The sequence below is a fragment of the Zingiber officinale genome, chromosome 6A (assembly GCF_018446385.1).
Source record: "Zingiber officinale cultivar Zhangliang chromosome 6A, Zo_v1.1, whole genome shotgun sequence".
Lineage (NCBI taxonomy): Eukaryota > Viridiplantae > Streptophyta > Magnoliopsida > Zingiberales > Zingiberaceae > Zingiber > Zingiber officinale.
Window position 1 is genome coordinate 12,500,385 of NC_055997.1, and position 15,757 is coordinate 12,516,141.

Consider the following 15,757-nt stretch of genomic DNA (forward strand, 5'->3'; position numbering starts at 1 on the left):
CTCATCTTGTGCATTCAAAGAGTCCAAGAAGTCTACTAGAAGGTTCGCTGGTCTCGGAAGTCGGAGTGCTACGATTCCGAGACGTTCGTCGTCGTTGTATCTTGGGAACGAATTGCAACAATCCGTTAAGCACCGTAGCGGAACAATATCGTTTACGGAGATAGTGTCGAACACTAGCCTCGACGATCAGTTTGCATACTCCAGAAGCTACCCGGCATAACAAAACAATAATAGTATAATTAACAGAAAGATTAATAGTAATGATGTTCATTCTCTTAATATTTGGATTTTAATAATTTCAAAGTTTTACCCTTACTATCTTTTCACTTTGTCATTCATCAAAAATATACAAGCAAATAATAGGCATTTATAGCACCGAAATAGTGAACAGGTTTAGGGTGCCAAGTCTATTTTTGGGAGAATTTTAAAATACTTGACTCAATATTTCAAAATAGTAGTATTTAAAGTATTTTAATGCATTATGCACAAAATTTTGTCAAAAGAGAGTTGTCAATGAATAAAATTATCATATTTGAAAAGAATTTTCCATGAAAATTTTGCAAGATAGTTCAATTATTTTTCAAAGATTTTCAAGAAATTTTTCCTAAGACTTTTTTCAAGATGCTTTTAAATAATGCATTTTCAAAGACACTATCTAAATAATATTTCACAAGTAATTTTTAAGGCATAAAAAAAATTGTGCCTATTTTCAAAAGTATTTTCTTGAAAATTTTCAAAGAAAATATTTTTTCAAGATATTTTCAAAGTTATTTGTGAAATATTTTTCAAAAAATATTGCAGTAGATTTGGAAACATTTTCAAAAAATTTCAAAGTAATGTTTCAAAAATTTTCAAAGTAGTTGTTTCAAAGATTCTCAAATAAAGATTTTAAACATTTTTCAAAAATTTGCAAAGTAATATCTTAAAAAAATCAAAGTAATTTTCCAAGTAAGTTTTCAAAGAGTTTTATAAGATTTTTCAAACGAGTTTTCATAGTTTCAAATATTGCAAAAACTAATTCTTGAAAGGATTTTCAAAGAGTATTTTCAAAGTATCTTTAAAAATTTTTACAAAGTATTGTTCAAAAGATTTTTTAAAATATATTAACGATTTTTTTTTAATTTTTAAAACATATTCTCACCCTTAACCTTATATTACTTTAAAAATAAATATCTAAGAATTCGTCCTTAAATATCTACTCTTTAGCTACTAACTAACTACTAAAAGATATAGTAATGTCCACTAGGTTAGTCAAGTTAAGTAAAATTATCGACCTAATTATTTATTAAGAAAGATTACTTAAGTTGATCAATGTGTTATGATATTTTTTTGCATAAACTTATATTGATGCATGCACAGATATAAGGATCTAAAGTCCAGACAAGACCCTATGCATCTCATGTTAGATTTTGAAGGATGTCTTAAGGCGATTAGTTTTACTATTTATTTGATAAATATAGATTCACTAATTGAGTGCATATTATATGTTTGAATAGTCTTAAACTCATATACTAAATGTCCACAATATAATTCATAGCATGAGAGAATTTTTGATTATATCACAACTTGTGATTATCTCTACATGTACAATTATGAATGTATTGAAATTTTTTTAGTCGTCGAATTGGTGCATTTGGACATCATCAATTCTGTAAAACTAGCATGGGTTATACTCCTTGATTCAGCCAAGCAGCTATTTCTCACTAGCTGGAGACATTGGGGTGTTGAGAGTTAAACATGGATGCTAGTTATGATAACTAGTTCATTGGAGTGACTTGCTGTAAGACTTCATATGGTTTTCTACATATATGGATATATCTGTGAAGTTTTTATTGCAGTTCGAGTGCAAGTTTCCTTTGACTTGAGGTATACAAATCATCTTGATCATGGAGACTTATACTTTGACATCTTAAGCAAACATCTCTTGGAGGTGTGGACTCGAGATGATTGGGTATAAGTCGGAGTGCCTGAATGCGTTAGGATAGCCTATAAGGATTCATCACTTTTTGGGAGGAGACATATACCCTATGGCCACTCGTTAGGATTATTACTCAAAGTCTTTGGCCAAAGCATCACATATTAAGAATATAGGACTCATGTACACATGTACGAGTAATTTGAATCCGCACTACAACAAAAACCTTCATAGACATCGGTTTTCCACCGGTGTCTATTTCATTTTCGACCGATGTCTATGAAGCCGATGTTAAAAGTCTGTCATTTTAGACATCGGGTTAAAACCGGTGTAGTATCACTTAACGACACCGATTTTCGAATCGGTTATTAACCGGTGTAGTATCACTTAACGACACCGTTTCATCAACGGTGTAAAACCGATGTAATATTGTATGTTAATAACACCAGTTTTGGCAGCGGTAAATAACCGATGTAATATTAGTTAATAACACCGGTTTTGCAGCGGTGGAAAACCGATGTAATATGTATATTTTTTAACAGCACAAATTTGATTTCCGAAACAATGAAAAACCAACAATAAAAAAAATACACAAATATTCATAAATTATACAAATATTCTTCATTCAATAATATCCATAAAATACACAAATATTCACAAATTATATAAATAATCTTCTTACAACAATATCCATAAAATTACCAAACATTCTTTTTACATCAAAAGCTAGCTAATAAATATCAAAATCAAGGTAGAACATTCTTTTAACACATCAAGGTAGAACCGCACTTCAAATGTAATCTAGCATGCATTCAGCCCACTCGAACTGCACTTCATCAATTTCAACTCTGGAGTTCTTGAGATTTGTAAACTGTAAAAACACATAAATAATATATTAGTAAACCAAGACTAAAAAGGATACAGCATGCAGAGTATCAGTAGTACAAGATGTTAGCAGTTCCTGCTAACAGAATTATATGCAAAGCTATATAAAGAATATTAGGCAGTAAGAGCATGGATAACAATGAGTCTGTCACATACTGATGCTTATATGGACAACTTAATGCCTATCCCATTGGATAAACTTTCATACACTCGAGCAAACTATTATCCTAGGCATGCATTCCATGCATAAATTTGTAGATATATATGATTCTATCTTATATGCGTTTGCAGCAGATGAAAGAAGGGGTAACAAAATATGTTGCACAAACAAGAAACAAGGAACAAAGTTTAACAATAGAGCATTGCCTGCAAACTTGGCTATGAACAAAAAAAAGGCAAGATAGTCTACATAGAAATAGATACTTAGAGAACAAGAAGATCCAGAAGGTATGGTCACTTTCACACATCAGTACTTTAACAAACAGAATATTACAAAGGCCAATCATAGGAAGGAGAATTTTACCGAGAAAATAAAGTTGTATCCCATTTCGAGAATAACACACAGAAATTCTATCCTTCTCCACATCATTGACAAATATCCAGCAGTCATGTAAATCTTCTCATCTGAGAAATCCATTCCCTCAGTATAAAGAGCAAAACAGTGAGTATGCAAGGATATGCACCTTATGTACGCTTTCTTGTCCAAGGCAATGATTACCAAATGGTCCAGGAGTCTGCGTGTTCCATCTCTTGTCCGAAAACTTTGAAAAAACAAATATATAATAGAACCAGGAGAAGCCCAGGCAGCATTCAAAGTTGTTAATATTACTGTTTTATTTTCCATAGCTGCTTCCTTTAGAACTTTCTCAAGCTTAACATCATTCTTTTCCTGCAAGCAGATATATAATTCTCTATAAAGGAGGAAAATTCACAATTGTTTGCAGGCACACAAGTTAAACGATATAAATTAGGGGGGGGGGGGAATGACTTATTATACTGCATAAAATAGCATAAATCAAGTGATTTACTGACAACTTAAGCTCATGGGGCAGATAATCATCCAATCGGATTTAACATTGTATTAAGTAGAAGAAACAAAATCAGTCCAGGTACTAGGCTTGTCTACAAATTCAACTTCGCCAAAATGAAGTGTGTTGAGAATATAGCATTCAGAATTCAACATCAAAGGAATGGTAGCTAGAGAGTATCCTAGAAAGTCACAAGGCATAAAAATTTTGAAAACAGTTATAACTTTTCAATAGTTTAGAAACATTATAGACTAAACCCTATTATGTCTAATTGAAACAAGTTGATCGGGAAGGTTAAAATAAGTTAATTAGCTTTTCATATATGTTGGATTTACTATAGAAAACTTGCTACATTATGCAGAAAAGACATTCAATTGCACTTTACAGTATCTTAAAATTTTTCAAGAAGAACAAAATACTCTACAAAAGATTATTGTATACTTCATAAGTAACTCATATCATACACATACTAAGTGCATAATGAAAGTTGTTAAATTGTAGTTAGTCCAACAGAAATGGCTTCATAATTAGCATCAAGAAGTTCACCAAAACACAAATGATTAGGAAGACTAGCATATGAGGAATAGATTTAAATCATGAAACTTCTAACGCAGAAGGTACATGCTGGTCCAACAAAGTTGTACACAATTTAGTTGTTAAAATAAGTGAGATGAAACGTAAAGCAAAAAAATAGTTATGTGCAGAAATACATGTAATAATAAAATCGCTACATAATTGAACATGCCCAAGATACACAGGATCATGACTCACTAAAATGTTGATGTTATTGCTCAAATGTTATAACATGAGGAGGAAGGAACCCAAAGCCATACATGATAAATATATAGAGCCGAACCTGATCATAGAAGTAACCCAAAGCCATACTATGCAATCTTTACTTGTAGTAACAGGGTAGGTAAACTTTACTTGTGGTTTTTATTCATTTGCTTCATGTAGGAGTAGATTCTAGTAAATTCCCACAGGCATATTGACACTCACTCTTACTTCTAGTTGAACTTGAAATTCATTGGTATAGTTAAATATGGTAATGGGTACCCTTTAGGTTTGATTACCCATTTATCTTAATAGGTTAAGTTAAATTCGAGTATCAATGTGTTAGATTTAGAGGAAGTTGAGCAGGTTCAAAAAATGTAATCAATCCTTTAATCCTAAGGTTACCATTTAAGATAGCTTATCCAGCCACTCTACTCACTGCAACTCCTAATCTCTAATTCCTTTCTTCTTAGGCAATCATTTAGTCTCCAACTAGTATCTGGTTTGTAACAAAAGCATAGCATCCGGTTTGTATCAAAAAAATCATTGTAACAAAAGCATAGCATCCGGTTTGTATCAAAAAAATCATAGCAAGCACTAGGGGAAAAGCATTTCACGTTTTTCTTTGCCAAACAAGTAAAAGAACATCATACATATTTTCCAAGTAGATTAGACATCCGTGGAAGCTCGTTGATTTTCCAGATGAATCAACGTTGATTTCCGCCGAAATCACATTATTCACACACGCTCCAGAAAACCCACACAGATACCTGCCTGTTCACTGAAGAATACTGGCGACTCAAGTATGGGGCCCGTGATATTATTTATCATCTTGATTTAATCAAATTAAAAAACATCCAGCAACAGTTAGTTATTAATTGACGGATTAAATCGGGATAAGATTGACTAAACTCTTTTAGTTAGAAAATTAATGAATAAATCAAGAATTGTTATCTTCAAGAAAATTAATTTTGAGGTGCTCTAGAATACCTTATCTATCTCAATGCTAGATATAGATTGAGTGCAATCCTTGCAACAACAAGAAAGTTATCCACAAAATATTATTCAAAGTCTGATTGATACAAGCCTGAACTCATTTCACTTGTTCTAAAAGCTTCCCAACTCGGGCATCTACATGAGATTGAAGTAAGAACAGGAAGTCAAACCATTAAATTTCAGTCTGAAAAATTCCAATTCGATCATAATCAATGATAGCAATTAGTATTACCTCTCCCTTTTGCTTCATTCTGAATCACTCTCCATGGACAAGGCCTTTAATCCTCTTCTCCTCTGCGAATTATGGAACAGGAAACAAAAGAACATGAGATGTGAATGGCATGCAGGAACGAGATGAGCAAATTGGTCGAAGGTAGAGAGAATTTCTACCTTTCTTGATCCCTTCTTCTCCCTGACTACATACCTCTCCTGTGAGAGATCTGACAGCCATGCTCCAGGACTCACCAACTAGATCGAGTTTGTCAAAGAAATTAGTGGAAAAAATCAGTTTTTTTGACTGTTTGATCTTAAAAATCAGATTTTTGGAGGGAATGGAAGCGTACGAGTATGCATTTTTGGACGAATTTGGATCTCTTCTTGGGTCGCTACGGCAGCTTGCACCCCTTCATCACCATGAAGTCCTCCTCCTTCTCCTTGTTCGACAGCGAAATGAAGAATCGAGGTAGAGAGGCTGCCGAGGCTCTTTCGTCGGCGTTCTCACCCTCGCATACCAACGCCGCCGATCCCCTGGTCGTGTAGCGACGGTCATCCTTATCCGGCGACGACGAGACAAATCGGGAGTTATGGTTCTCGCTCCCGGTCGATTCCGACCTCCTGTGGATAAATTCGAGCAGTGGTTACTTCCATATCTCACCTGCGACACCTCAAACTAGATCAAACCCTAACTTTTCCGGATCAACCTCCGATCTATTACCTGAGGGGATAAAGAGGCGGGTGCAGGGGGGACTCTTGATCTGCGATGCGGCGGACATTCCGAGACGTGATTCCCCTCCGGACGCCAGATTTTGCGGCGGATCCTTTGTCCCTGACCTTGATGCGGCGGAGGCGCTTGCGGCACCCCCATTGCAGAGTGATGCGAGGACCGTTGCAGAGCCCATCGCGGCGGAGGAGAGACTGTTTTTGTTTTTTCCTCCTCCTCCTTCTTCTTCTTCTTCTTATTCTTTCAAACAGGTAAAGAAAAGTGCTGCAAAAGAGTAAAGAAGCATACATAGAAAGCAACCACCACTCCAGCCACGTAATCGGAGGGCAGTTTAATGGAGGCACTAAAGAATCCATGGAGGAAGAGATCTTGCGACGCAAATGCAGCACCTGATCACAAAACAAGGTAGGTTCAAAGATGTCCCTTTCTTTTTTTTTAAAAAAAATCTTTTAACAGAACCTATTCGCTGGTCGAGGGAGAGGTGGACAGTCCGGCCGTCGCTGTGAAGCATGAGGTTGGAGTCTCCGAACAGTTGGGTGTAGCCTTCCTCAAAGGAGATGGTGGCGAGGTTGGGCAACTCCGAGAGGAAAGCAGCCTCATGGGAAGGGAGCAGAACCGAACACAAAAACAGGAGGAAGTAGAAAGGAAAAGATTAAGTATGGACTACCGGAATGCGAAGAAGGCCTCCTCTTCTCAATCAAATGGAGGAGTTGGAGGAGATGCGGTGTGGTTGGACGGAGAAGCAAGTTCGTCGTGTCTTGATCCTGATCAGGAGAGGATCTAGGAAGGGGGAAGAGGGAGATGAGGTTGAGAGAGATGGTCGGAGGTTTAGGTTTAGGCTGAGAGAGATGGTCGGATGGTCGGAGGTTTAGGTTTAGGAAGACAGAGATGTCTCGGTTTAGGTTTACGCGAGAGAGATGGTCGCGCGGAGGAAGGGGCGGGATAAAGATTTAGGTTTGGAGGGAACTTCACAGTGTGCAGATTTTGGCTTGTGGGGAAATTAAAATATTTTATTTTGGTTCATTAACATCGGATTTTAAAAATCGATGTTAAAATCGGTGTTTATTAACGAAAAAAGAGCGCTCATAGACATCGCATAAAAAATCGATGTCTATGAGCTAAAATCTGCGCTCATAGACACCGATTTTTAGAAAAATAGGTGTAAAATACTCAAAGACATCGGTTTTAGCCTAAAACCGTTGTTGTTCCACTGATGTCTATGAGGGATTTTGTTGTAGTGCCGCAGAATGAGAAAATATTACTTAGACTAGGTGTGACGTAGTCAGCCTAGTGGGGGCAAATACATAAATCATGTTCTGAACCAAGTGGGTATAAGATGAGTGAAAGGAATAATACATGACTTACTGTAGCTGCTGAAAGGTTCAGAATTAGTTCTGAAATCAACTGTGATTTTTTGGTTAATTGGGGATTATAATGTACTACTAGGTACCACTCATGATCATTCCATAATTAAGTAGTTATTTATGGAAGGTCAAGATAAACTGGGAACCTATTGGGTTATATGTACTATGAGTCTCTAAAAGACGTAAAATAAGTTAGAGAATAGGATTCTTAGATCAAGAGATAAATGTTTGGTTAGACCATACATAAGAAAAATATAGAAATATTTGTCAGAACGGAAGTGTGGATGTATCACATCTCTTATGAAAGAGTTGGTCCCTATTTAGTTTAGTCATGAACCAATTTGGTTTAGCCATGAACCAACTTAATTTAGTTGTAAATCAAACCAAAGGGTTAATGGGCTAATTTTTGGTTAAGGTATAATGGGTTGGATTTGGGCTTTCTAATTCAACTCATTAAAGAGGACTATATATTAATATGACTAATTTTCCTAATCAGTATTGAGTATTTAGATCCATCCACATCGATAAAGCACCCTCTGCCCTCACCTTCGGCATTTTCAGCTCTGAAACTTATTGTATTGTTACTTCACGATTGGCTTTAATCCCCAAACAAATCTAGTGAACTCAGTTTGATCAGTGTATGGATTCGGTAGGTTGTTGTTTAGCTTGAGATTTGTTGTTTAATTGTGTCGCATTGTAACAAATGTTCGTCTACTGACATGTTTACTGCTTCTGTGAGAATTTTATAGAATTAATGTGTTTGGTTTAAGGTTATTATGCATAACCTTGGTTGAAGGTTGTGGAAAATAAAATAAAATTTAATGTTTGATTAATTTTAGGTAATGTTATTTGTTTGGAGATTTTAGTGTATAATTTAATTTAATATTTTATTTTAAAATAGTAATAATATAATTCATAATTATTAAGAAAATAAATTTATTTAGATATATAAAGTTTATTAGATTTTTTTAAAGAATCTTTCAGAGATAAGGGTTGAAAAAACTATGTTAGGCAGGGTTTAAAAAATTACGGCTTTTTATCAGAAGGTGTATTCCAAATATGGTATTTATTAAAAGACAGTATGGTAGTTTAGTTTATATTAAATGGCGTAAAAGGAAAAATTTTTTTTTACTTCTCATGCTAATTTGTCAATCTTCTTTTTTCAATTATCATTTTTCAAACATCCAAATCATATTTTTAATTGAAAATTAATTTATGATTTGGATGTATGCCCTTCCACCCTCTCTCTCCCTCCATCTCTCTTCTTGGTTTTATAAACAGGAAATGATCATGAACCTCCTTCGTTTGTCATACCTTCTCGTGCTGTTGGCGAGATTGTAAAAGATGATTTAGGGTTTCCTGATATTGATGTAAGAGTTTCAAGAGAAGAGTTCAAAGGATAACAGTGGTTAAGAACCTCAGCTTTGAAGGATAAATTTCTAGCAAGAGTGAAATTAGTAGAAGAAGATGGTTAAAGATTTAATGATGTAGGTATAAATTTACTACTGTAAAATAAGATTTTCATGTAAAAAAAATTACAGTTTGGTAGCAAAGGGTGATGACAAAAATCGTGTTTATAGTTTCATTGGATGTGTGGGGAATAAATATTCAACAATACTTGCAATATGATGTACTCTAATACTTAATCGATTTGTAAGGTGTTCCATTGTGATGCTATGTTTCAGCTAGACCTTGCTCAAACATATTGCTCAATCGGTTTGCAAGGTGGTCCATAAGTGGGAGTTTGCATAAATCTAATTATCCTAGGTCCATCAATATGTTTTGAACAAAACTCACTTATGGACCTAAGCTTGTTTGATTACACCCAATTAATGTGTTGTTAATTTCTAATATTGTAAAGAGGTAAATTGTGCTATCCATTGCTTATTTAGGGCTCTCAGTGGTGGTCTAACGTTATGAGAAGTTTCTGCTTCAATGCAGGTCTGATAGGGGATCATATCAGGTCCAACGTGATCTTTGGTTAAAACTTTGCTTTTACACTATATATACCTTTTTCTCGCTTAACCCTTCCTAGTAGTTGAAATTATAGAAATTATAAAAACCCTAGGTCCATATCTGTCGGATTGTGTCACAACCGCTGATAAATTATAAAAATCTAATATACACACCATATATTTCATTACTTGGTCTTTGCTAAATTAGTATGTACAACAACACTTGACTATATAGTTATAAGTTTACTAAATTAGTTTATAATTTATTTATCAGGGACAATCATATTACTGAAGACATTCTCTTTAAGATATGGAATACGCTTGATACAAATTCTTGCATGGGACATGGAGCTAATGTAGGAGAATTATCCAGAACAAATATTCCATTATCTTCTCAGTATAGTGGGGTGCAGAACACAAATAGAAATATAAGCAGCAATTTGACATTTGATCTAAATGAAGAAGCAAGTATTCTAGAAGATGAGGTTCTGAATCCTTATACAACACTTGGTGATTACTTTGAGCCTACTTGGAGTGAGGAGGTGGGCATTATATCCGAATTGGAGAGGAATTACAATGCAATACAGATGTATAAGAATTTTTAACTGATGATATGTAGATTGAACAATATGAAATTTCCCCAGAACAGTATAGTGACTTAGAGGAGGAGTTCCCAATAGCTGATGATCCATATATTCTAAACCCTCGATTGCTCTAAAGACTAATTGAAGAGGCGACAGATGAGCATGAATTTTGTGTTGGATAGATTTTTCCGTCTTAATAAGAGTTCAAGAATGCACTTGTGAAACATGCCATGATTAAACATATGAGATATAACCTAGTTGACACTTGGAAAAATAAAGTAAAAGCTATCTGCTTCAATCAACCATGTATATGGAGAGTAGTTGCTTGGGGGATGTAGAGTTCACTATTATGAAATATGTAAAGGAACACCAATGTGGCACCATTAGGGAAAGTGTTGATCATCAAACATGCTCTTTCTCCTTCATAACGTCTTTTGTTGAAGAGCAATTTGTTGCTAATAAACTGTATAAACCAAGTATGATTATATCAGATATAAAAGCAAGGTTTGGAATGACCATATCATACAAAAAAACATACATAGCTTGAGAGAAAGTGATAAAAAAAGGTAGTTGGAGATTATGACCAAGCTTATAGAGATCTCCACTATATCTGCATGAATTAAAAGTCAGGGATCCTGAAACCTATGTGACACTATAAAGGAATGGTGATAATAAGTTCCAGCGGTATGTTTGGGATTTTGGAGCTTGTCGAAGAGTATTCAAGTCTTATCTTCATAAATTGATCAGAATTGATGTCATACATCTAAGAGGGAAGTATTCGGGTGTGTTGTTGATGCCTACAACAATTGATGTTAATGACAATGCCCTCCTAGTAGCCTTTGAGATCGCTAAAGTTGAATGTGGGTCTACCTGGGAGTGATTTTTAGATCATACGAAGAGATTCTTTGCTGTTGATGCACAATCAATGAGCATAGTATCAGATATACATCACAACATTATATCAGCAGTTAGAAAAGTCTACTCAACCGCCTATCATGCTTTTTATTGCCATCACATGTCTTGCAATATGGTAACAGATACTACAGTAGGTCATCTTTAGGCTTGTTTTGGGCAGCAGCACGAGCAAACACAACACTCCAATATGATCTCATAATATAGTAATGCATACTTTAGTGGGAGAAGGTACGCAATGCTAACTACCAATTGTGTAGAGAGTTCAAATGCATTGTTCAAGCATACACATGAACTTCCTATAAATAGGTTAATTGATAATACCAGAAAAAGGTAGCTCAATGGTTCTTTAATTGTAGGGAGGAAGTCTCAAAATGGTATGTTTCTTTGACATCTCATGCTACCAAAGAAATGGATTTAAGGAGATCTAGAGAAAGATAGACAATATAAAGTCCACCCCCACTCTCAATCTGAAATAGAAGTGAGTCATGGGGTGCTTCATTTATTGTTGATATGAATTTTTTTTTTTGTAATTGTGGGGAGTTTCAATTTTCAGGACTGCCTTACTCACATGCTATTGCCGTCATCATTCACCAGAATATGGATACACTCCCATATTGTGAGAATTATTTTCATTCATAGAATTGGAATGTAACATGCATGGATTGTATTTACCCTTGTCGAAGTAAGGAATTTTGGCCTAGGGGCGTAAACAATATTATAGTTCTATATTCCCATAGCCTTGTGCAACTAGGTAGGCGAAAGAAGGCACAAATCGAGTTGAAATATAATGGGAAGGTAAAAATCAAATGTAGCCAGTGCAAACAACTGGGCCATAAATGAAGGACTTGTAGAATGCCGCTAGCCCCTGATTCTTGACTTATTTGTATATGTATACAACAATATTATGCTTGATTTATATAGTTTGTAAGTAGGTGAAATGGATCCTTATATTTTGTATGTAGAACATCCATAGTGTTGTAAGAAAAATAGTTGTGCAAAGTGATGTTACTATTATATCTTTGTATGTAGTATTTGTTTTTCAATATAGTGTTATCTATGATATGAGAATTATAAACCAATCCAGCAAGGTAGAACTAATACTTCACACTATATCTCCATTTTGTAAGATAAAAACTTGCTAGCAGTTGTGAATATTCAGAAATATAATAGGCTCAATCCAACTGTGTATTTCAACTCAAAGGTTAGGGTTGGAAATTTCAAAGTCTTGTAAATTTATTTTCAACTCTAACTAAGTTATGAATTAAACAAAATGAGTGTTGTTGTGCTTGAAAAATAAAATAGGATAGCGGTTGTTGGTTATTGAATACAAATCAAGTGCACATGTCCCATGCCAACTAACATGGAGTAAGAAATTCATTTGTAGTAGTTATAACTAACTTTTGACACCATATATAGCTTCTCCTCTCTCAACGTAACCCTTCATAGGGAACGTAAATTTAAAGAAATCCAAGTACCGTAGGGCTATCATAGGTTTTGATCAAAATCCACTGATAAACCTAGACATATCTGATTGCATACATTTCAAGTCTTATGAGTTTCTAGTATTCCAAAGACTCCAACGGTACTATCCATTACTCATTTAAAGCTCTCTAGAGGTGATCAAACATTACAAAAAATCTCAGCCTTATTGTGGGCTTGATATAGAACACTATTAGACCCAACGTGGATCTGATATGGTAACATATCAGGCCCAACGTTGGTCTGATAGGTTGGGACATTGGCCGCTTTATTCAACCGATCACTTCCAAGTTTTTGATCCCCATATAGAAAACTTGAGACAATCTCTCCCTTCTATAAATTATAAACTTGCTATAGATTATGAAATAGTATAGAAATTCTAATAAGCAAGGTCCAATAGTAGGTTTTAAGCCTATAGTGTGTGATTGAAATTTCTAATAGTATTGTAATATAACTTTAATTTCTAACTAAGTTGTGACTTACAAATAAATTGGTGGTGGTTTTTGTTGTTGTAAATTTAATATTGTTCATTAAAATCCATAAGGTTCACATGTCCTGTGTCAACTGACACAGAGCAAGAAATTTATTTATAGTGGTTATAACTAAGTTTTGACATCATATATAGCTTCTCCTCTCTCAACACTTTATAGGGAACGTGAATTTAAAGAAATCCAAGTACCATAGGGCCATCAGTGAATTTTGGTTAAAATCCATTGATGAACCTAGACATCTCTGAATGTGGTCATTTCAAGTTTTGTGAGTTTAAAGTATTCCAAGGACTCCAACGATATTATTCATTACTCATTTAAATCTCTCTAGAGGTGATCGAACGTTACGAAAAATCTCAGCCTTATTGTAGGCCTGATATGGAACACTATCAGGCCTAATATGATAATATATCAGATCCAACGTTGACCTAATAGGTTGGTATTGGAACCACGTGGTAGTTTTGATGTGATGAACTAGGTTAAGTTAGGTCCTGTTGTGTTTGACCCTTGTGTCTAAATGTTCAGGAGCTTAGGAACACAAGAAGTTGAGCGGAAAACGCTGCTAGCGAGAAAGATGACACAGGAAGGGAGCCGATGGGCTCGATGCATCCGAGAGACGAGGTGCTGTAGAAGAGTACACCGGTGGACGAGAATGACGTGCACGATGTTCTGAGGGGAAGGCTGAAAAATGGGCCCGGGTGATGTTGGAATGTATACTAAAAGCCTAGCTTTTTGTATAAATATTTACTTAGAAATAAGAATCATATTGGTCAAATATCTACATTTATAAGCTAAATGTAGTTGTTCAATTAATTTATATTGTAGATAACATAGTGTATGGCGTCGCACACAGAAGATAATGTTATCAATTCCTTATAAATTATAAACAGTGGCTCGCGATTGAGATGGAAAGGAACAAACCATTGGAATAGTCATAGTGTAATTAGGTATTAGTTTATCTTGACTGATAAATTACACTAGTACACTCTGAGTGTATTGAACAGGACCATTTAAGGTAAGTTCTTTTTATACTGACTTAATAAAAGAACAAGCCCTTAGTTATTATGGAAGTGTGTGCTCTTAATCCTAATATAATAACAAGCACATATATTTAGTATTTATTTCTTTGACTTATCAAAGGGTGAGATTTAGCTCGATAAATCAATAGGCCCGATAAGTTGGGAAATGATATTACTTATAGTGTGTGTTGTTGATTATAGAAGGAAACTGTGTCCTAGTAATGTAGGTTGATAATATCCCCAAGAGGAGCTTATAAGGATTGTCATGTTAAATCTTGCAGGTGAACTTAGTCCGACACGACAATAAGGTTGAGTGGTACTATTCTTGGACTAAGATATTAATTAAAATGAGTTGTCAGTAATTCAATTAATTAGTGGACATTCGATATCTTAAACACAGGGAGATTAACACACTCATGATAAGAAGGAGCTTAAAATGTAATTTGAGATTGGTGCGGTAGTTCAATAATAATTCTTTAGTGGAATGAATTATTATTGATGAAATTAAGTTGGGTGTTTGGGGCGAACACAGGAAGTTTAATTTCATCGGGAGACCAAAACTAATTCCTCCTCTCGGTCCCTATCGTAGCCGCTTATTTATAAAATGTGATACCCACCTATACCCACTTTCCTACCCAACCTTAGGTGGTCGGCCAAGCAAGCTTGGAGTCCAAGCTTTGGCCAGCCAAGCCAAAGGTTGAGCCAAGTCAAGGTGGTCGGCCTTAGCTTGGAGTCCAAGCTTGGTGTGGCCGGCCATGTAAAGAATAAAAGGGATTTTATTAAAATCTTTCCATATGTGGAAGCCATGATTTTAAAAGAGAGTTTAAAATTAAATCTTTCCTTTTATAGTTTTCTACAAGAGATTAAGTGAAAGGTTTGATATCTTTCCTTATTTGTAGATAAAAAGAAGATTTTAATTTTTGAGAAAACTTTACTTTTTTGTAACCATTCTCATGGTTTTAAAAGAGAGTTTTAAAAATTATAAATCTTTCCTTTTATAACTTTCTACAAAAGATTAAGTGAAAGGTTTGATATCTTTCCTTATTTGTAGTTAAAAGGAAGATTTTAATTTTTGATAAAACTTTCCTTTTATGAAACCATCCTCATGATTTTAAAAGAGAGTTTTAAAATTAAATCTTTCCTTTTATAATTTTTACAAAAGATTAAGAAAAGATTTGATGTCTTTCCTTGATGGCTTAAACTATGGGTTTTAAGCCTACAACGTGTGATTGGAAATTTCTAATAGTATTGTAATATAGCTTTAATCTCTAACTAAGTTGTGACTTAAAAATAACTTGGAGGTGGTTGTTGTTGTTGTAAATTTAAAGTTGTTCATTAAGATCCATAAGGTTCACATGTCCCGTGTCAGCTGGCACGGAGTAAGAAATTCATTTGCAGTGGTTATAAATAAGATT

At 34.7% G+C, this 15,757-nt stretch overlaps 1 long non-coding RNA gene across 1 annotated transcript; it reads right to left on the reverse strand.

The window, feature by feature from the left end:
• Positions 1-5,672: 5,672 nt before the first annotated feature.
• Positions 5,673-6,228, reverse strand: LOC121993730. Its single transcript, XR_006115378.1, has 4 exons — positions 6,162-6,228; positions 5,989-6,066; positions 5,831-5,892; positions 5,673-5,733 (listed from the first exon to the last, which is right to left on the reverse strand). It is a non-coding gene; the product is annotated as an uncharacterized LOC121993730 (long non-coding RNA).
• Between the last annotated feature and the right edge of the window lie 9,529 nt (positions 6,229-15,757).